The 22863-nt window shown below is 43.8% G+C and overlaps 1 protein-coding gene across 6 annotated transcripts in view; it reads right to left on the bottom strand.

The window, feature by feature from the left end:
- The window catches only part of LOC117353978 (poly(rC)-binding protein 3-like), a 342700-nt gene extending 328585 nt beyond the window's left edge, over nucleotides 1-14115 (bottom strand). Inside the window, exon 1 of one of the 6 annotated variants that reach the window (XM_033930638.1) lies at nucleotides 14003-14115. The gene's annotated coding sequence lies outside the window, so the exon portion shown is untranslated. Of the gene's footprint in view, nucleotides 1-13772; nucleotides 13891-14002 lie in introns of those variants that run through there. The other 5 variants (XM_033930637.1, XM_033930639.1, XM_033930641.1 and 2 more) reach the window with 5 other exon arrangements.
- Nucleotides 14116-22863: the final 8748 nt, after the last annotated feature.

Below are 22863 nucleotides of genomic sequence, written 5' to 3'. Positions count from 1 at the left end.
ATGAAGCAGAGCCGGAAACACTAGATGGGCCAGCCGCTCGCCATCATCGGGGCGGTCACATGTGCATTTTGTGCAGGACAATCAATAAAGTGACAAGTGTTTACATCAAAACAAGGTACCAGAATTAAAAATACATCACATGGCATACAATACCCCACTAGCGCCAACTCGCAGACCCAAAGGCAAGTGAAAAATAATATTAGTAACTCCAAGTACGTAGCTGAATAAAAAGCCGTCGATGGTAGATGAAGCACTGAATCACAAGAGACGAAGTACACAAGCTGCTCCTGAATTCCATTCCTGTGTCCAACTTTATTTATTTATTTTAAATATGTTTATTAAAGGATCAATGCATATGAGAAAATACAAATTATGACCATACAAGAAAGACATCAAATACAATAATCAAGGATGCAGGTAAAGAATTTTATTCGATTTTTTAGCCCATCCTCCCAAAAGAGCCCAGAACGGGTTACAATGAATATATTGGTGCACTAAAATTATAAGTAAGATAGGTACTTAGAAATTCCCTTAATACTAAAATCTTTGTTATATCACAATTTAATACAAACATATAATTAAAAATTTCACTAAACCCCCTAAATAAATAGAAACCTGTTTACTAATTAGCCAGATAAGAACTAAAATTTGCGTTCAAAATAACAAAAAAATGTTTATTATCATATCAAATAGGGAAGATGTCCTAACATCAACATTCAGGCCTGGATGCTTTAAACTCACCATGCCTTTAATGATCGAGCTAAACCGTGTCTTACTGATTTGGCGTCAAAGTATTTTACCTACCCATGCATATAATAGCTCACCATAGTTTTATCCATGCTTCCAAGCAGCTTCCAACTGTAGTAAAATGAAGTTATTGATATTAAAACTAGCGCTCCGAGCAATACTCTGGCATCACCTGTTGATGCAAACAATGAAGCGCCAACTTTTAACACTCCAAAATGACTAGCTGGTCTCAGGGTTCTGGTAGTGTTAAAACTGTGGCTCAGGCTCGTGTGTTGAAGGTGCGTCTGAGCCATGCGTGTCAAAGCTCAGGTTACCCATTGTATGCGAGGTAGAAGTTAATTATATTTGGAGGGGGGCTGCCGATTGCATGAGGGGGAACACTTTTCCTGCCAAAGCAGGCTGCCGATTGCATGAGGGGAGCACTTGTACTGCCGAAACACTGTTAAAAAAAATATTTTGCCATGTTGCCTCTCCCCTTCCCACCTTTTATGATGTGCGCCTATGATGCATGCCTATGACTGACATTCATGCACATATTTATGCTTCTTTCCATGGACTATTCTGCATGTGTCAGTCGCTTTCTTCAACTGATTGGATGGGATTTCCGCGGAACTCTGTGAACCTCATTTGCAGGCGAAGTTGCTTGAACATCGATTGTCGTTTTCAAATTGGTTTAATTTACTGGCACTACAACAACCCACAGGATTTTAATGGGGATTTTAGAGCATCTGGGCCTCAGTGACTTGTCTTAACAAGTAATGTCTTCAACCATCATTTGAATTTTAAGTAGTCCTTTTCTAAACAAATTTCCTTAGAGAGGAAGTTCCACAAAACCAGTGCTACAGAGGAGAAAGTTGTGCACATATGCATACTAACTAATCTTCAAGAATTGACAGAAGGGAATGCAAGCAGAAGAAAAAAAATCATTGCTAGATTCTAAACTGGAAACTGGAGAGTTTTTCAACCAGCTTATCAAGCACAACTGTAGACCTAGATTATATAGTATAAAGCCTTTAAAGTGATGCATATTATTTTGAACTGAAATTGTAACCAATGCAAATCTGAAGACAGCAGAAAAATCTAGAGGCTCATTTTCAAAACAGAAAAGCATCCAAAAAATGGCACAAAGCAGCAGATGGATGCTTTTTTGCTTATGAACAAACTTATGCAGACTAATTTTTATTATCAGACCTCAAACACCCAAGACACTACTTTTTTATATTTCCGTGTCCTTACTGGGGTGACGTGTTCATCATCGGTCTGATCCTGTAGTGCAGGCAAGACCCAAATTCATTAATATAATGAAACCACTTAGAAGAGCACACAAGGGGCCACAAGCTAAGTGCTCTTCTAAATGGTTTAATTATAGCCATATATTAATGAATTTGGGTATTGCCTGCACTACAAAATCAAACCGATGATGAACACGTCACCCCAGTAAGGACATGAAAATATAAAAAAGTAGTGTCTTAGGTGTTTTGAGATCTGATAATAAAAAATTAGCCTGCATATGTTTGTTCATAAGCAATTGTCTGTTTGAGTTGAGTTGAACAAACTGTTTTTCCATTTGTTTTTTCGCCCAGACATCCAAATCACTATTTTCAAAACCCATTTTTAAGATGCTTTTCTATGCAGGTTATCTGCAGTGTATCTAAATCTCAAGGGGGCATGTTAAAGGTATGTTTTGAGCAGGACCAGGGCGGGCTTATGATTCGATATGAGCTCCCGTCATATGGTGGGTTAAGTGAAGGTGGGAACTGTCTGGAAAATTTTGGTAGGGCTAGAACCCATGTGCTCCCCCTGTTCTCTCTAAGCTGAGCAGGAGTCCTCCAGTTCCTTTACTGCTAGTGAGGGGGTGGAACTTCAATATTGTGCTTTCAATTGCTAGCGACAGGCAGTCCCTGGAGTCCTGCAGAGCTTGCCTCTCCTTCACTATCGAAAATGTGATAACTAAACAGCACCCCCCACTGGCAAGGCTGCATGTCCCGCCTAGTTTAGAGTGAGCAGTACCCCCTTCCCTAGTTCTCCTGGTTATAGGAAAGGTCCAAATTGAAAACCACATTCAAACAGGAACAATATACTGTACGTAAAACAAAAAAACCCTTACAAAGTTAGTTTCATCTTTTAAAAGACTTTTTCAGCCCTGTTCAATAAAGCAAATTTTAATTAGTTAATTTTAATATTGTACTAGTATATCATGCACTTCAGAGATCCAATATAGTTTACATTCAATAAAAACAAACAACCCCCCCCCATAAAAATGGAGATTTTTTTAAAATTCCAGATGTTTTCAATCCAATTTGAAGATCTACGAAATCTGTGAAGATCTACAAAACTATGGGGTCCTTTTATCAAGCCGCACTAGCGGGGTTAACGCGTCAGACATTTCATCACGCGCTAACCCCCGCGGCCGGCTAAACAACTAACGCCTGCTCAATGCAGGCTTTAGCAGCTAGCGTGGCAGGCGGTTTAATGTGCGTTAAACCCCTACCGCAGCTTGATTAAAGGAACCCGATGGCTTTTTAAGATGTAACTACCTACTCATCTGTAATTTAAGATGTTTGTATAAGTCTTGTTTCATTTTGTGTATGTTACTTTTGTAAGGCCACCTAGGAATAGGCGGTTGACAGATTTTTAAACAAATAAAATAAAAAATAAATAACTAGAACATAACATAAGAGTTACCATAATGGGACAGACCAAAGGTCTATCAAGCCCAGTATCCTGTGTGCAACAGTGGCCAATCCAGGTCCCAGGTACCTGGGAAGATCCCAAAGAGTAGCAACATTCTATAGCTGACATTATGATGCCATAATGCCTCATTCCACCTGAAAATCCCCCTCATTCAAACTAACAAAGTTCAAAAAACTAGGGGATAAACACAGTTTCATATGACATGAAGCTGGAACAAAGCAGAGAGCATTTTTATGCAAATAACTTTCACCATTTAAAGAAAAAGAATAATAATAATAATAATAGGCATGGTGAAGGGGAGGTTTGACTGCACCAAGCCTTGGTTAGAAAGACTGCATTGATAACTTTGTTGGAACATAGTACAGTAAAACCTTGGATTGCAAGTAACTTGGTTTGCAAGTGTTTTGCAAAACAAGCAAAAATTTTATTAAATTTTAACTTGATATACAAGCAACGTCTTGCAATACAAGTACATACAGTATACGCGCGTCACAACTGAGCCGATGGTTCTCTTTCCGACGCTGCAGGAGTGTGGTGACTGGTCTAAACGAGTGAGATCTTGCAATATGAGTACATACAGTATACACGCGTCACATCCTTACCACTGGGTCGATGGTTCTTCTCTCTCTGACGCTGGAAGAGTGTAGGGACTGTTCTAAACGAGCGAGGTCTTGCAATACAAGTACGTATAGTATTTTGTATTAAAGTTTTTTGGGTTGTGTAACGAATCGTCTGAGTTTCCATTATTTCCTATGGGGAAATTCAATTTGATATTATGAGTGCTTTGGATTACAAGCATGCTTCCGGAACGAATTATGCTTGCAAACCAAGGTTTGACTGTATATGAAACCCAGATAAAATTTGCAAACGTAGGGTTGGGGGAGGAATGGAGAGTGTAATGCCATGGAGTCTCAGATACTACTACTACTACTCTTAATTATTTCTAGAGTGTGCTACCAGCCATCCGCAGCGCTGTACAGAGTCACAAAGGAGACGGCCCCTGCTCAAGTGAGCGGTACAATCCTGGCCGCCATCTCTGGGCAGAATGGAAGGGTCATGCTGGTCTTTCGTTCTTAGGATGTCTGTGTGGAAGCTGGAAAAGGGCACACACCTACTTAACCCCCTCCTTTCCAAAGCCACACTAGTGTTTTGAGCACCAGCCACGGCGGTAAGAACTCCGACACTCCCAGAATTTCTAAGAGCGTTGGAGTTCTTACTGCCACAGCTGGCGCTAAAAATGCTAGCGTGACTTTGGAAAGGAGGGCCTAAGCCTGTTTTATAAAGATAAATACAGGAGCCTATATACGTTTGTAAGATAAGCACCTAGAATCAGGCTCCATAGCATAACCCTCATATAGAAATTTACACCTGCTCCAAAGGAGCCTGTGTACACTTCCCCCTTAATTCTATATAGTGCACCAAAAGTTAGGTACCGATTCCACATGTAATGTCTGCAGGTACGCTTGAAGTGCGCGTAGGTATTATTCTGTAACTTGGCCCTTAAGGGCTCTAGGGATATATTGTGCTCAAAATATCAACGTAGAATGAAACCCCACAATGCTATTCTATAAACTGCACCTAAAGTTAAGCGGGTTTATAGAACAGTGCTTAGTGCCAAGACCCGGAACTAAATTTAGACATGACCAGGGGGTGCCCACACTTTTTTGGGCTTGCGAACTACTTTTAAAATGACCAAATCAAAATGATCTACCAACAATAAAATTTTAAAAAATACAAAGCACACTGTACGCAGAGAAAATGTTAATTAACATTTGTATTCGGGGGGTTTTCAGAGGTCAAGGCAGATGACTTTAAACTATGCAATGTCACCTCAGTAACAACTATACATAAATAGACAAATATACCCCCTCCCCTTTTACTAAACCTTGATAGCATTTTTTAGCGCAGGTTGCTGCGCTGAATGCCCCTCTCAGCTCCCGACGCTCATAGGGTCCCTGCGCTAAAAACCACTATCACGGTTTAGTAAAAGAGGGCCATAGTGCAGACTATAGACAGCAGGTATAAATTCTCACAACGGACACATTTTGATCACTAAATTGAAAATAAAATCATTTTTCCTACCTTTTTGTCTGGTGATTTCATGAGTCTCTGGTTGCACTTCCTTCTTCTGTAAATCCAATATTTCTTTCTTTCTGCCCCCTCCCCTTTTCTTTCTGTCTCTCTTTCTTTCTCTCTCCCCCTGCTCCCCCAAGCCATCGCACCGATTTCTCCACTTCCCTGATTCTTTCTCTCTTCATGCCCCCCCCCCAAGCCAGGCCTGGCACGTACAGCACCAGGCCCACAAGCCTTCCCCCCGACCTTAATTCTGATGTAGGAGAGGAAGTTCCAGGCCAGCCAGGCAGCATTTGGCTGGCCCAGAACTTCCTCTCCGATGTCAGAATTGATGTCGGAGGTGAAGGCTTGTGGGTCTGGTGCTTGAACGCGCCTGGCCTGGCTCATGGAGGCAGGAAGAACAATATCGCAAAGGCAACGCGATCGACTCGTGTTGCTTTTGCGATCTACTGGTCAATCGCGATCAACCATTTGGGCACCTGGTGTAAATCCCTGCGTCTATCTTTGGCACAGATCGGGTGTATTCTATAACAATGTGCACAAATATTCTGAACACCCACAACTCACCTATGCCTCTCATGGCCACGTCCCCTTTTCAGTTCTGCACACTAGAATTTATGTATACCTCTTTATAGAATATGCCTAAAAAGATGTGTACGTACATTCTAATTAGTGCTGATAATTACTTGTTAGTGACCTATTATCAACACTGATTGGCTCGTTAATCAATTAAGCTATATGCACAAATTGGGCATCTGGGGAGAGGCCAGAGGCTCTGATTGGCCCAGGTTGTTTAAGGCCTCTCCTATGAGTGGGGCCTTATGCGTCTGGGGAGGGACCTAAGGCTCTTATTGGCTTTAAACAACTTAGGCCAATCAGAGCCTCAGGCCCCTCCCTGGTACATCCCAGGATGCACCAGGGAGGGGAAGGCCCACTATTTTGAAGAGGCAGGCCAGCTGGCCGGAGGGAGTAGGAATCCCTCCAGCCATCTGAAAATAAGATAAGGGGGAGAGGGCAGGGGGGTCAGTGTGGGCACTCAGTGGTGCTTGACAAAGTGAAAGATGATTTTTTTTTTTTTAATGAGTGCCTGATATTCAGCCTGTGGCAGTTAGTGGCTTGTAAGATGCTCACAGCCGCAGGCTGAATTAACCCCAGATATTCAATGCTGGAGCATGTGCGCCCTCCAGTATTGAATATCTGGGTTACTATGGTAGCCTGGAAGTTAACTGGGCACCAACAATATTCATACCAGCTTCCTGGTTAACTAATGTACAGTATCTGCTTCCAGTTAATGCAGAAGTGTTTAACACAGTGTGCCAGGAAAGAGACAAATCAGTTACTGCCAACACTGGCGTCGGCATCTCTTCTTCTCTATTCCCCCCCCCCCCCCTGCGATGGAGGGATTTCCAAACCCTAGAAGTTTGCTCTGGCTTTATAAGGCTCCTGAGCTAAAGGACCTCTGAGCATGCGCGGACATCAACGTGATGATATCACACACATGCATGTGAAATCATTGGTTGACATCCACGTATACTCAGAGGCCCTGTAGATGCGGCCCCGGGTTTAGTGTGGCGCGGCGCAAAAAGTTTGTGAGACACTAATTTAGCGACTCCCATTTAGGAGGCGGTAAGTGGTCCCACATTAACTGCATATTAGCAGGCTGCCAAATGCTCTCCATGTCCATTCTCCACCCATGCTGCACCACAACACAAAAAGCACTTAACGTGTGGTTTACTGTGCGATAAGGGAGTTTGCAGAAGTTTAGCGGTTTAACACAGCTCTGCCATAGCTGTCAACGCACAGCACTTAATACACCCTAGTAAAAGAATCACTTAATTTGTTCAGGGAATTTTCGCATTAATGATCAACCCATGATCATTACCTCCGTCTTCGTAAAATCTAACACCAATCTTGTTATCTTCCAAACAAGAGGCGATACTGAGCTTAATCATCTGAAGGCACTTCACATCCAAGTGAAACGCAGAGTCATATATGAAAGAAAATAGAGATTGGCCACATGAATCCTGCAATGCACATTTGAAGCCTTCAAGCACCAACAGAAAGGAATCAGATGTTATAATAGCTGGCAGGGAAGATCCCTGTTAGAGAATGACAAGGGGACAAATTTTTCCCCGTCCCCGCAGGAACTCAATTTCCCCCGTCCCATCCCCGTGAGTTTTTTCCCTGTCCCTGCCGCATTCCTACAAGCTCTGCCTTAACCAAACAAGCCTCAAAACACTTATGGTTTTAAAAATGTTTTAGGCTTGTGCAGATGAGGACAGAGAGCTTGCAGAAATGGGGCAGGGACAGGAAAAGAACTCATGGGGACAGGGAAAATTTTGTTCCTGTGTCATTCTCTAATCCCTGTGGCACCCATGCTAAATCTGAATTTGGATATGTAGCTTGTGTCCTATTCTTTTTTTTCTTGTCTTCTATCTTATAGAAAAGATCTGGACCATTCAAGCACCAATCTCGAAACTAACCACCCCCCCCCCCCCCTGCAAAAACTGTAGTACATTCAAGATATTATGATGATTAATGGTATTGAAAGTGACTGAGATATTATCCTGATTCAGGACTTGCACATCACATCTGCTGTAGAAAGTAATAAAGATTCAGTGCTATAAGCTCAGCTGAAACCATAATGAAAAAGGTCCAGGATGGTGACTTTCTACAAAAAAAATTTCAAATTGCTCCAATACTACCGTACTCTTTCAATATTTTTAGCCAACACTGGCAAAGGCAAAATTGGTCAATAGTTTGAAAGAATTTAGGGTCCAAAGAGCTAACTTTCAAAAGTGACTGGAATGTTGCCAATTTTAATACATTGGGCAGATTCTAGTCTGTAAAGATGCATTTATGATGGAAGCTACATGCACTACAATTCACCCAACCTGTTGAAGAACAAGTGGAAAAATAAATCCATGGAAGACAAAATAGATTTTAAGGACTTCAGAATGGAAAACACCTTACTCTAACATACATGATTAAAATCCTATGGACTCAATCAGAGCCTCTAGTTTATTTGAGAAGGCACTGAACTTAGTAGGGGACAGGCTCTCATTTTTTCTTCTATTAAACGGTGTGAAAAAGATTAAGGAGAGGGTGGGAAGCTCATGAAAATATTACTTAGCAGTGCTCAATTGTACTAAATTACTATTACACACATTTGACCATTGTCATGTGGTAGTAAGTAAATTCATGGAAACACTTTTAAAACAGAATAGTGATGTTTCTGGAATCCAGTGGATTATAGAAACCAAGGCAACATGAATTCACTAGAGGCAGGTCTTATCAGACAAATCTGATCAATATTTTTGACTGGGTGACCAGAGAACTAGATAGAGTGAGAGAGCTAGATGTGGTGTATTAAGATTTAAGTAAAGCCTTTGACTAGGGTTCATAGAGAGAGGAATGGCCAGTAGGAAAAAGGAAGTATTGATGCCCCTATATAATACTCTGGAATGTACAATTCTGGAGACCATACTTTCAAAAGATATAAACAGGATGAAGTTGGTCCAGAGGAAGGCTACTAAAATGGTCGGTGGTCTTTGTCATAAGACATATGGGGTCAAACTAAAAGATCTCAATATGTGTACTTTGGAGGAAAGGCGGGAGAGTGGCGATATGATAGTGATGTTTAAATATTGTTTCATGGTGTGAGTTTTTTGCCAATGACAATAACAACGCCAGCTGAAAATCATCAAAGATTGCTGCGTGATACATGGTTTTCAAGCTTTTTCTCCACCTGTTTTATATCTTAATGTTAGATCTGGTTGTGGTAACCCACTGCTGGTGAGTGACATTTTTTGAAATTTTTGGATTTTTTGTCACTACAATAGTGTTCTTGAGAGATGTTTAAATACCTACGTGGCAAAAAATGCAAATGAAGCGAGTCTCATTTGAAAGGAAGTTCCAGAATGAGAGAGCATAATGAAGTTAAGAAGTGATAGGCTCAGGAGTAATCTAAGGAAATTTTTTTTTAATAGAATGGGTGGTAGATGCATGGAATAGTCTCTTGGTAGAGATGGTGGAGACAAAGACTGTGTCTGAATTCAAGAAAGTGTGGGTGAGGCACAAAGAGTCTCTTAGGAGAGGAGTGTATGCTGCGGATGGGCAGACTGGATGGGCCATTTGGTCTTTATTTGCTGTCACGTTTCTATGTTTCTAGGGGAACTTAATATGCCAGGATTGACCCCCTTAATACACTGAAATAAGGTCATCAAATCCAAAGTCCTGCAGCTCCACAGAGCTAAAGCCACAATCCTAGAAGTAGTAGCCTATTGCATGGATCTTTACCATCAAGATGCATGCAGTTTTATTAAAATTACATTTTTATTAATTTTTTACATTTAAACCTATAGGGCCACACTCAGTACATGCCATGCAAAATTAGGTGCTGGGAAAAATCCATGCCAAGCGTTATTCTAGGCTGGGCACCATTTATAGAACAGCATTTACTGTGGATATCCATGCCCAGCTTTGGGAACAGGAATTTGGTGTAAATCTCTATTCCATCTAACCTGAGCGGGAGTCCTCCACCTACAGTCTAGCCACTGGAGAGCGCTGTTTCACTATCACATTGTAAATAGCAAAGGACAGACAAGGTCTGCAGGACTCCAGAAAACTTGCCTATCCTTATATGAAGATCCAAACTTCCATATTGCTGAACAGTTTGTCAACACAGTGAAGGTGGTTAACGACATAGCTGAGTGAGGTGTTAAACCAATATCTGACTTTGCCACTGGCATCACCACAGACCTTGTTGCAAAGAGTTGAACAGCATCAAATGCTTTATCCTGACTATCTCATGACGACATCGAATGCTTGCGTGTTTGGAACGCCATTGGTAGATGACTACACCAAAGTGTACATGTTTAGCTATTAGCTAAGTATGTTAAATTTCTGTTATTTTGTACAATAAAATGCAGATATTGAAAGTTCATTTACTGATAGAGTTTTTGTATAAAATGTCTTTTTATCAATGTATCATTGATGAGTGTGAAAACATAAAAGTTATAGCAATAAATTCTAAGAAATTTGCTCCATTAAGCAAAAATAGCAAATTTTATGAAAAACAGCTTTATGTGATCAGTCGCTTTGAGCGACCCCAGGATGGGCTTTAAAAAATGTTTAAAAATTATTTTCAGCACCGTTAAATTCATGGGAAAAATGTCAATGCGCACAGTTTTTCTGACTTTAGGTTTTTCTGGACAACCCTACTGTCCCTAGCAAAGCACAACCACCTACTGGCAGCAACGCAGTTGGAGGACTCCCGCTCAGCTTATAGGGAACAGTGGAAATCCTGGAGCACCAGTTGGGTGCATAACCCCGGTATTCTACAAAACTGCACCAAAAGTTTTAGAACTCCACTGAGCCATTCATAGCGTTACCAGACGTCCGGATGTCCCCGGTCATGTCTGCGCATCCGGAAGGCTTTTCGAAACTTGGCACTTTGTCTGGGTTTTGAAAAGCTGGTGAGATCGGGGCTGGGGTTGGAGTGGTGCGATGTGATGGCGCTGCACGCATGCGCACATGTGTGCAAAGTGATGACGTTGCATCTGTGCATGGGCAGATGCTCTCCAGTCCTGGCCCAAAGAGACGAGGTTTGTGTGGGGCTGGATTTGGGGGGTGGAATGGGGCAGGGCTGGAGGCAGGGGGTAGGGCAGACCAGGGGCATAATGAGGCGGGCCCGGGGCAGAGTGGGGAGGGGCCACACATCCTCCTTTACTAGATGGAAAATCTGGTAACCCTACCCATTCATGTCCCTCTTATGGCCATTTCCCCCTTTTGGGTTGCACACAAGACATTTTGGGCCTAATTCTATAAGATGCCTACAGTTAGGCACCTAGATCAGTGCACCTAGCTGATCTAGGTGCCTAACTTTATTTTTTAATTGGTTCAATCAGTGCTGTTAATTGAACAGTGCCTTTAAAAACTCATTAGAGCACATTAAAAAAAAAAAAAAGTTTTGTGGAGGTACCTAATTTGGTAGGTGCCATTTAATCATCTACATTGAGGTGCCTACACACATCTACCCGAAAAGTAGGTAAGGTTGTGGCGGGGTTTGGGTGTGGAATGTGTTAGGCGCCTGTATTTAAGGCCAAGAAAACCCTGGCCTAATATATCAGTGTCTAAGTTGCAGACACCTATCAGCGCAATTCTATAAACAGTGCCTTTGAACTATATACAGTAGGTGCCGTTTTCCTTAGCGCCTATCGAATTAGGCACCACTTATAGAATCGGGTCCTTTGGGCACGCACCAGTATAGAATAGCGCTTAGGCAGATGCATGAATAAGTCCAAATTAATGTCAATTAATGCCAACAATTGATTGTTAGCAATTTGTTTTCATGTGGATCTAGGATCTGCACCCAAATATGGATGCCACATGCAGAATCCAGGGGATAAAGGCTTTGTTTTCTCGACACATTAGAAAATACCAGAAATGTATAGTAGAGTTTGTATATATTGGGAGATTATTTTTCACTTTTCAAATAGATTGCTTTAGTAAGCATTCCCTTGTTTTTGGTCATCTTTTGCTTTTGTAATAGACTCTCTAAATGTACCGATAGTTGGTAACCTCTGGTGGGAATCGTTAGACTGAAAAAGCAGGAACATTACTAAGCTCTACCCATATCGATTGGTTGGTAAGGGACACATGGATCAGTTAATATATTATTGCTAGGGCTAAGGCAGAAAAGTATGGGAAAAACTCCCGAGTCACTGCAGTGGAAGTTGCTATCCATATGTTAGAAATGCCGTATAGAGATTATAGGCTCCTTTTATAAAGCCGCGCTGGGGCCTTAATGTGTGGAATAGCACGCGCTAACTTGCCGCACGCGCTAGCCGCTCCCGCCTCCTTTGGAGCAGGCGGTAGATTTCTGGCTAGTGCGCTAATCCAGTGCGTGCGATAAAACCGCTAGCGCGGCTTTGTAAAAGGAGCCCTATGTTTTAATATAGAATTTATAGTGTCATAATTATGGATTACGTATTATTTGCATTCTTAATATGAATGACTCCTAAAAACATTGCATGCTTTTAAACTTCTAACTTAACATACAGTACAAATAGGAACCCACCACACCTTAAAACATAAGAAGTACCCTTTTGCACAAATAGATAGCACACCAAATGTTTCTAGTGGTTATAGACTGCACACAGCTGGGGTTCTCCAACAAATGGACTGAGTTGAAAAACACAATTCTTTCCTAAGTCTTTTGCACGCTTTATATTGTGTCATGCTGTTAACAAATGAGGTTTTCCGCTCCCTTTGGAGGAGCTGAAGGACCTTACTGCCCGAGTCTACTGTCGGTCCTTATCAAAGATTTAAGAAAAATGTCTCTTGAAGTTCACCTCCAAAAACTAAATTGCTATCTTCCATCAAGTGATAACTGAAAAAACCGGTGGGGGAGTGTGGCGAAGCTTACGCCGATTATTGACTGCTGCACAAGACTGCTATGAAATGCAGCAAACTACAATTGATTCAGCTCACAGGAAGACCCCCAGGGACCAGAAATAACGCCCTTACAGCAGAACGTTCTGAGAGCAAGAATCACGTCCTTACAAATTAGTCTGCTTGGCCTCTGAAATGTGTCCCTTAACCCTTTCAGGACCAAGGGACATATTTGTCCCATAACTTTAAAATCCTATAAATTTTGATTGGGATAGTCTACAGTTCTAAATTTGATATGTACGGATTCCATATGATACTGCCTTTATGTAAACAAACTGGTTCCGACATTCATTCATTAGCGTCGTTGCTAGATTGACGAGAAGATTCACTTGCCACACTGTCCATAAGCCAGAAGTGTGATTTTTTAAAATAAAAATAATGATATTTCACAAAAAAAATCAATTTTTTGGCATCTGCAAGCCCTTTTTACCATAAAAATGTCGTCAAAACCACAAAAATTGGCCTACGATCCTTATGGTCCTGAAAGGGTTAAAAGCAGGATTCACCATGACCCCCCCCCCCCAAATTTAAGCAAAGAACGTAGGAACATTGCAAAATATCTACAGCTAATAACTAAGGAATAAAGAATGATTTAGGTTGCCTTTAATAATCTTTGGGTTTCGTTTTCCTATTTACAAGTAGCACAACAGTCCATTATGCTCCGTTTTAATGCCCTTCTGACATCTGCAGTTTCATCTCCCCCCACCCCCACCATCCTGTCCTCTAAGTGTAATTTATTGCCCTTCTAAAAAACCTTTCCCACACAGAATGAGCTCACTGCCTCTGCTAAATACTTTACTTACAGAACAGTTATTCAGGCTCGCAGGCTTTCTTCAGAAGCACTCCCCAAAAATGAAATCAAGAAGAAAACCAAAACTACAAGACATCTGTAAAACATGACGGAAGAGGAGGAGAGAGTGCCCCCCCCCAAAAAAAAAAAAAACCTCCCTCCCCAAACAAGAAAAGTTGTCTTCAGAATGGAAGTATGCAACATGCAGCACAATCAACAGCTTATTCTGCCCAAAATACTCACGGGAGTAGATCCCTGATACTTCACATTGTTCAGCGGGTAAAGCACAGAATGCCATCCCAGTCTAGCAAGGCAGGGCAAAGCCCTCCTCTCATTGGTCGCTCATCCCAAACGGTCTGGCAGAGGTTTTGCAAGTGCTCAGAGTAGGCAAGTGCTGTGCTGTGGCTTTCATTCAATTTTACCTGTCCTAGACTCCAGGGAGTCATGCTATTATGCAGCAGCTCTAGTGGGTCAATAGAGTTAGCTTAATTAAATTGCTCTCCCTACCATAATTCCAGCCAGCAAGATTTAGGGCGCAGGGACTTGGCTCTGCTTGTACAGAAAAGAACAAACAATCTGGCTAATCAGCTGATGGAGGAGCATCATTCATTCATTTTATTTTATTTCATTTTTTCCCCCCCCCCCACTGAGCTTGCACACAGGCCAAGTGTCACCGTCAATGGAAACAGATTGGGCACAATGAGAAAGAACATTGCACTAGTGCCCTGTCTTTAATCTGCTCCTCTCTGTGCCTTTCACGAAATCCACTGCTGGCCAAAGGAGGCTACTTTAAGAAGCGAAGGGCCCTCGGAGCTGTGGAGGAGGTAGCCCAGAGCACAGTAACAACAGACTTGCTCTTGGGGACCAGACATTTGAAGGAAGCAAATCCAAAATGTATTGAACTCATAAGACTTTCTGTGAATTTTTCTGCGCGTGTGAAAACACTGAATCAAATTATGTTCCTTAAAAAAAAAAAAAGGGGGGGGGGAAGGGAATATAATACTAGGCATTTAGCATTCTATTTCTTGGCCCCAGCTCTTTGGAATGCTCTACCAGATGTCATCAGAACTGAAAAATATTTTCCCCCCAAACACACTTTTTCTCCCAACTAATAAACCAGCTTGAGGGCAGGGACGGGTCCCCTGGAGAGAAAGAATGAGATTAATTCTATTTGTTTTTAATGACTTTTTTTCTTTTAAAGATGGAATGATTGTATGTGTGTTACCTCTGGAACTTTTCTTTTGATATTGGCATTCCTTTCCTTTCTGTGGTTTGTTTTCAGTAATTATATTCACCACTTAGGTCCTTAATTGGTAAAGGTGATATATCAAATCAATACCCCCCTTTTACTAAACCGCGATAGCAGTTTTTAGCACAGGGAGCTGCGCTGAATGCACACTCCTCCTGCCACGGATATTCGGGGGGTGGAGGTGGCTTTGGGGGTTCCGGCAGGAGGGATGTCCAGTCCCTCCTGTCGGAACTCCGGCGTCACCCCCCACCGCCAAATATCCGTGGCAGGAGAAGTGCCCAATTTCTCCTGCTGCCACCTCATCCAGACATCCACTGGCAGTATAGATGCCCAGTCTTTCCTGCCGATACCCCTCCTAAGATCATTGGCAACAAGGATTCCCAGACCCCTCCTGCCAGTACCCCCTCCCCCACTGAAGGACATGCTCCCCTCCCCCTCCCCCAAGCCCACCCGGACCTAGTACCTTTTTTAAGATGGCCGGCCAGAGGGATGCTTCCTCCCTATGGCCAGCAGGTCCACCTCCAACTTAATGGCGGGCCTGCCCCTTCCTGGTGCATCATGGGATATACCAGGGAGGAGCCTAAGGCCCTGATTGGCTCAGGCGCTTAAGGCCCCTCCCATAGGAAGGGCCTTAGGGCCAACCGGAATCTTAGGCCTCTCTCTCGCAGTGCATTCTGGGATGCGCTAGGAGTGCCCTAAGATTATGATTAGTCAGCTCCCTTTGGCCACCACCTATGTAGGTGTAGGTGCCAAGAATAGCTATAAGAATAACTCTCTTCAGAGAGTATGACCTAGCTAGAAAAGGAAAACACAATAAAATAAAGCTCTCTTTTAGGATATCAATTACAAGCAACATTTCCTGAATTATATACTATCTATATTTTTATAGAGATGTCACTTTTTTATTTTAACTAACAGCTATTTGACAGTCTATTGTTCAGATGTGTAAAGGTTTGTTTTTCGTTTGGTTTTTACTGCGGGCAAAAAGCACTAAAAAGGAATACAATGAATCTTTCAGAGACAAAATTTATGAACAGTTAATATAAACAGACACTTGAAAAAGCTGTAAATTATAGTTCTATCTGCTGTAAAAGAAAAAGTCATATCTGAAAACCTGTAGCCAGCCATGGGAAAACCATTGCTTCTGTCTTACCCTCCCCCCTTTTACAAAACTGTTGCATGGTTTTTAGCGCAGGCCACGGCAGTAACAGTTCCAACGCTCATAGAATTCCTAAGAGCATCAGAGCTGTTACCACTGTAGCCGATGCTATAATCCGCGCTATGGTTTTGTAAAAAGGGCGGGGGGGGAGGTAATTTGACATTCACCTCCAAGTGGAAAGTATTTACATCGAAATAGATATTCAAAGTGGTGCTGAGAGGCCAAGAAAGCCAGTTATGGTTCCCAATTATCTTGAGGTTAATTTTCAGCTTACCGCCGATTCTTATACACATGTTATAACACATTTGAAGACTTATCTTTTTTCTAAATACTTGGGATTAACTAATCTATTCTATTTCCTAGATTATGTTCACTGTTAATAAATTTTTGTATACCGTGTTGAACATATGGTTATGCGGTTAATAAGCACATTGTTATGTTATTGAGCTCTAATCTCCTTAAGATTACCTCTATTCACAAAATTCACCTAGAAAAATGTAGAAATTTGATTTTTTAATATTTGAGGACCTCAGAGGTGGAACATGCTTTCAGACAAAATTTGAATGATAACTGGCCTCAAAACATTTAGGCCCAGATTCTCAAAACTTTAACGCCGTCGCTAAACTGTTTGCTGATGATTTAGCCTATATGCATTTTTGCGGTGGAGTATCAAAATGGATTATCTGTCAATAGCGAGCTTTCTAGCAGTCTCTGATAATGACATGCAAATGGGCTCTTCAACATTGAAATGAGCCCTCTGGTGGATTTTTAAAAAAATGCCAAGCCATTTTCTAAAAGCAGCGTCGGCTTTTGGCAACAAAAATAAGAGACTGCTAGAAAGCCTGTGTTGTGATGAAGCGGGAGAGATGCCCATTCTCTCCCGCTGCATCAGAACACCCCTCCCCTGCAGCAGAGGCAACCCCCCCCCCCCAACGGCGACCACACTCCCTCCTGCAGCGGAGGAGATGCCGATTCTCTCCCGCTTTGAAGAAACTCATGTCCCCGGTGAACACCTCCCCCGGAACGGCAGCGACATCCCCACCTGCAGCAGAAGAGATGCCAATTCTCTCCCGCTGCCAAGAAACCCATGCCGCTGGCAAAAAAACACCTACCAGAATGGCGGCGACACCCCCATCTCCCACTCTCGCCCTCTGGCAAGTACCCCCTCCCCTGCAATAGAACACCTCCCCCGCCCCCAACGCCCCCTTCCCCTTACTTCCAAATAGATGCACGGAGGGATGTGGACTCCCTCCTCCCAGCTGGCCTGTGTCCTCGAAAATGAGCCTTCCCCTCCCCTTCCCATGGGAGAGACCTTAAACAACTTGGGCCAATCAGAGCCTCAGGCCCCAACCCGGTGCATCCCAAGATGCACCGGGGAGGGCAAGGCCCATTTTCGACGATGCAGGCCAGCTGGGAGGATGGAGTCCACATCCCTCCGTGCATCTATTTGGAAATAAGGAGGAGGGGGCATTGGAGGCAGGAGGGGAGGTTTCTATGGCAGCGTAGGGGTTCACTTGCCAGTGGGGGAGAGTGGGAGGTGGGGATGTCACTGCCATTCTGGGAGGATTAATGGCGGCATGGGTTTCTTGGCAGCGGGAGAGAATCGGTATCTCTTCTGCTGCTGGGGGGGGGGAGGGGGAGTTTGTTGGTTGACAGCGAGAGAGATTGAACATTTTTCCTGTTGTTGTGTTTTGGATTTTTTTTTCTTTATGCATTTTTTTCTGTGCATGTGCCCATCGCTATCACCAGCTATATGGAGGGTTAGAATGCCACTTTTTTAAGATCAGCCTAACCAATGCGTGCTTCCATTATAGAGAGACTCTCCTTTTATTAATAATAATTATTATGATTATTATTATATGTATGTATATTGTTTTGAACTTTTGTTGGCTTTGGAAAATTAATAAAGATTATTTTAAAAAAGGATGGTGAGATAAGTCCTTACTGTGTAATTTTAAACCTGAAGGAAGTAATTGGGTCCAGAGTGCACATTGTAATATGGGCCAAGAAAATCATTTCCGTCAGAGAGACAAGGGTGGGAAAGTTAAAAGCGAATCAAGAGCGTAATAGACTTTTTGGAGAGGAAAGGTACAAATCAGTATCCTGAGGCTACTTTATGGTGAGCTGGAGGAGGGACCTATTTATAACAAAAGGTTTATGAGTGGGTAAAAAGTGCATGACTGGGAGGAACCGGTGTGACCGAGAAGGTCATTCTGGTCACCCACCAACACTGCATACACAAGAGCACATTGACAGGAATTAGAGAAGACCGATGGATAATGGCGTCTCAATTGCCTACAGATTTGGATATCAGCTAAGGATATGCATTTGCCAGAACGCATGATGACTTGGGATACATGAAAGTCTGCGCACAATGGGTTCCCAAACAGCTTATTGATCTGCACAAGCAGCATGTGGAGATTGTGACCCAGTTTCTGAGACAGTATGAAGAAGATCTGAGTATTCTGGAAAGTATTGTCATCAGCAATGAGACATGTGTACATCAGTGTGACCCGGAGAGCAAAAGACAAAGCATGATGAAGCAAAGGAAGCAGTGGTCACCTGGCTTTGGGAGCAACTGAAAAACATTTTCTCTGCAGGAATGCAGGAGCTGGTTGAACAATGCAACAAATGTGTCGTCTTACATAGGAACTATGTGGAAAAGTGATATATTCAGTTGCTCACAGTTACTTCTATTAAAGCCAATAAATGTATTTTGCCTTTACTTTTTACTTTACCCTCGTATGTGCAATCTTATAACCTGCCGAATCAGCCAGGTGTTACATCCTTAGGTGCTACCTTTTATTTACGACACCCCTGTAAGTGTATAGTGCATCACCGAACAGTTAAATATGTTTTCTTTGAACCTAGTCATTTGACTTCCTTCTTAATGCTCTTTCGTTTGGAGGTAGAAAAATCATAAGCCCTAAGATTATTGATTAATCTCAGCAATCAGCCCTCCTGCTAACTTCTGGGGAAAGAGCAAGCTCTACAGGCGGGACGGCCTGCACCTGAGCACGGCGGGAACAAGAATACTGGCAGCCAACATGAAGAAGGAGATCGAGAGGGCTTTAAACTAAGGAGAGGGGGAAAGCCGACAGCAGACCTGATGACGCTTCGGACAACGGTATCCAGAAAGGATGCTGAATGGGATGACTATAGGGAGGAGGACGGGGAACCGATGGAGCTCGAGATCAGACAGCGAGGGAAGCACCAGGTAACAGCAACTTGCTGTGAGGGACTTTAAGCGGCAGGGGGATTCAGGGGGGCGGAGTAGAACCAGAGTGCAAGCAGAAGGCAATAAGGAGGAACCACAAGGCAAGAGGGATCAAACCAAGGCCCAGGGGACAATAGCATGGGAGGGGGTAGGAAGGGCAGGAAATTTCCGAGGAAAAGCGAGGAAGGGGGGTGGAGGGGACACGAGGAGGCAGAAATTTGCGAGGGTAAAGGATGAGGGTAAAGCAGAGGCACAGTTAACGGGTGAACAGCCCGAAACTCGAGGGAAGGCGGCCCAGGTAAAAGCAGAGGTGGGGGACAAACGCCGGGACCTACAGTGCTTATACACGAATGCAAGAAGCCTCAGGGCCAAGATGGGTGAACTGGAAGTCAGGGCCAAAGGGGAGGACCTGGATGTAATTGGAATTACGGAAACTTGGTGGACAGAGGACAATCAATGGGATGTGGTGCTGCCAGGGTACAAGCTCTACAGGAGGGACAGGACCCACAAGAAGGGGGGAGGCATAGCACTATACATAAAGGACTCTATCTACTCGGTCAGGATGGATACGGCGACAAAGGCAGAGGGGCTGGAGTCACTATGGGTCAAATTGCCAGGAACCAAAGGTGCAGACATAAAACTGGGGCTGTATTATCGTCCACCTGGTACGCCGGATGCAGTCGGACACGACTTGGAAGCGGAACTGAAGCAGGAATGCAGTACTGGAATTGTAACAGTGATGGGGGACTTCAACTACCCGGGGATAGACTGGAGTACGGGTCACTCCAACTGCGCCAGGGAAACGGAATTCGTAGAAGCTGTGAGGGACTGCTTCATGGAACAACTAGTCAAGGAACCAACGCGAGGGAGAACTACTCTTGACCTCATCCTTAATGGATTAGGGGGGGCCTGCAAGAGGGGTAGAAGTGGGAGGACCACTAGGCAACAGTGATCACAACGCAATCAGATTCACATTAGAAAGGGGGACACCCATAGTGAGGAGGACTGCAACGACTGCACTCAACTTCAGGAAAGGGAACTATAGTTGCTATGAGGGAAATGGTGGGGAGGAAGCTCAAGAACAGCTTTAGGATGGAGACTGTAGGAAGCGCCTGGACCCTATTCAGGGACACCCTGCAGGAAGCACAAAACCTGTACATCCCCAGTTTCAGGAAAAGCTGTAAGAACAAGCGGTCAAAAAGCCCGGTTTGGATGACAACTGAAGTAAAGAGGGCAATAAGTGACAAGAAAATATCCTTCCGGAGATGGAAAAAGGACCCAACGGAGGAAAATCACCAGGAGCACAGGAATTGCCAAAAGGAATGCCACCGAGAGGTTAGAAAAGCAAAAAGGGAATACGAGGAGGGGCTGGCCAGGGAGGCGAAAAACTTCAAGGCATTCTTCAGTTACGTAAAGGGGAAGCAACCAGCGAGAGAGGAGGTGGGGCCGTTGGATGATGGGGATAGGAAAGGAGTGATTAAGGAGGACAAAGAGGTAGCTGAGAGGTTGAACACGTTCTTCTCGTCGGTCTTCACGTGCGAAGACACATCCAATATACCGGACTCAGAGGAGCTCATGAGTGGGGAACAGGCCGAAAAATTGGAGCATATAGAGGTAAGTCAGGAGGATGTCCTCAAACAGATAGACAGGCTAAAAAGCGGCAAATCGCCGGGACCGGACGGGATCCACCCAAGGGTTCTAAAGGAACTAAGACAGGAAATAGCAGGCACAATCCAGCATGTTTGCAACCTATCCCTGAGAACAGGAGAGGTGCCGGAGGACTGGAAACTGGCAAATGTCACACCTATCTTTAAGAAGGGATCGAGGGGTGACCCCGGGAACTACAGGCCGGTGAGCCTGACTTCAGTTATAGGGAAGATGGTGGAAGCGATGATCAAGGACAACATTTGCGAACACATCGAGAAAAATGACTTACTGCGAACAAGCCAGCACGGATTCTGTAAGGGAAGGTCATGCCTTACGAACCTACTGTACTTCTTTGAAGGAATAAGCAGTCAGGTGGACAAAGGGGAACCCATAGACATCATTTACCTCGATTTTCAAAAGGCTTTTGACAAGGTGCCACATGAAAGGCTGCTCAAGAAGCTGTGGAACCACGGGGTGGGCGGGGATGTACACAGATGGATCAAGCACTGGCTGTCGGGTAGACTGCAGAGGGTCGGAGTGAAGGGCCAATATTCTGACTGGCGGGGAGTCACGAGCGGTGTGCCGCAGGGATCAGTGCTGGGGCCGCTGCTCTTCAACATATTTATCAACGACCTGGAAACGGAGGCAAAATGCGAGGTTATAAAATTTGCGGACGATACCAAACTCTGCGGCAGGGTTAGGACCAGGGAGGAATGTGAGGACCTGCAAAGGGACCTGGACAAGCTGGAAGACTGGGCAAACAAATGGCAAATGCGCTTTAACGTTGAGAAATGCAAGGTCATGCATATAGGAAACAAGAACCCGTTGTTCAACTACAAAATGGGGGGGGGGGCACTGCTGGGAGACAGCGGACTTGAGAGAGACTTGGATGTGCTAGTGGATGCATCAATGAAGCCATCCGCACAGTGCGCAGCAGCGTCGAAAAAAGCCAACAGGATGCTGGGCATCATAAAGAAGGGTATCACAACCAGGACGCGGGAAGTCATCATGCCACTATATCAGGCGATGGTGCGCCCGCATCTGGAATACTGCGTTAAGTATTGGTCGCCGCACCTCAAGAAGGACATGGCGGTACTTGAGAGAGTCCAAAGGAGAGCAACGAAGCTTGTAAGAGGGCTGGAAAACTGCCCATACGCCGAGAGGCTGGATAAGCTGGGTCTCTTCTCTCTGGAAAAAAGGAGGCTCAGGGGAGATATGATAGAGACCTTCAAGATCCTGAGAGGCATAGAGAGGAGGGTGGATAGGGACAGGTTCTTCAGACTGAGAGGGACAACAGGTACGAGGGGGCACTTGGAGAAACTGAAGGGGGATAGGTTCAAGACAAATGCAAGGAAGTTTTTCTTCACCCAAAGGGTCGTGAACACATGGAATGCGCTCCCGGAGGAAGTGATCAGGCAGAATACAGTACAGGGATTCAAACAGGGATTGGACGGATTCCTGAGGGACAAAGGGATCGTAGGGTACTGAAACCAAGGGGTGATTCAGACAGGTCGTGACCTGTTGGGCCGCCGCGGGAGCGGACTGCTGGGCGGGATGGACCTGTGGTCTGACCCAACGGTGGCACTGCTTATGTTCTGCTTATGTTCTTAAGAGTGTTCATTTTGTTCAATTATTTTCTTTGTTCTCGCTAAGGAATCTTGGATCCCATAATTTGAGGACTTGCGCATATTAGTTATAATTATTTTAATGTTGTTGAAATATTTCTTGCTTTATGTTGAATTACTAATCTTGCTTTCTGTACAAGTTATTCTTGATTGTATGATTTGAAAATCAATAAATATATTTAACAATAACATGCCGAATCCTTGCAA

The sequence above is a fragment of the Geotrypetes seraphini genome, chromosome 2 (genome assembly GCF_902459505.1).
Source record: "Geotrypetes seraphini chromosome 2, aGeoSer1.1, whole genome shotgun sequence".
Taxonomy (NCBI): Eukaryota; Metazoa; Chordata; class Amphibia; order Gymnophiona; family Dermophiidae; genus Geotrypetes; species Geotrypetes seraphini.
This window is presented reverse-complemented; position numbering and strand designations above follow the sequence as displayed.